Genomic DNA, 273 nt, shown 5'->3' with positions numbered 1-273 from the left:
TTTTTTCTTTGGTTTTTTTTTTTTTTTTTTTTTTTGTACCAGGGATTAAACTCAGGACCTTGCAATTGGGAGGCAGGTGGCAGCACCACTGAGCTAAATCCCCAGCCCCTTACCTTTGTTACTTAAAGGCCACATTGCAGCTGAGAGATGTTGTGTAGAACATTAAATTGACTTTGTAAGCTACAAGAATCTTCCTTACATCACTAAATGACCTAACTATCAGTCATATCTGAAAGAATACCATTTCTTAGCCTACCCCAGCATAACACCAAA

This window comes from Fukomys damarensis, unplaced genomic scaffold (assembly GCF_012274545.1).
Source record: "Fukomys damarensis isolate Sample0158 unplaced genomic scaffold, DMR_v1.0_HiC HiC_scaffold_17, whole genome shotgun sequence".
Taxonomy (NCBI): domain Eukaryota; kingdom Metazoa; phylum Chordata; class Mammalia; order Rodentia; family Bathyergidae; genus Fukomys; species Fukomys damarensis.
The sequence above is the reverse complement of the archived record's forward strand: the minus strand, read 5'-3'. Positions refer to the sequence as shown.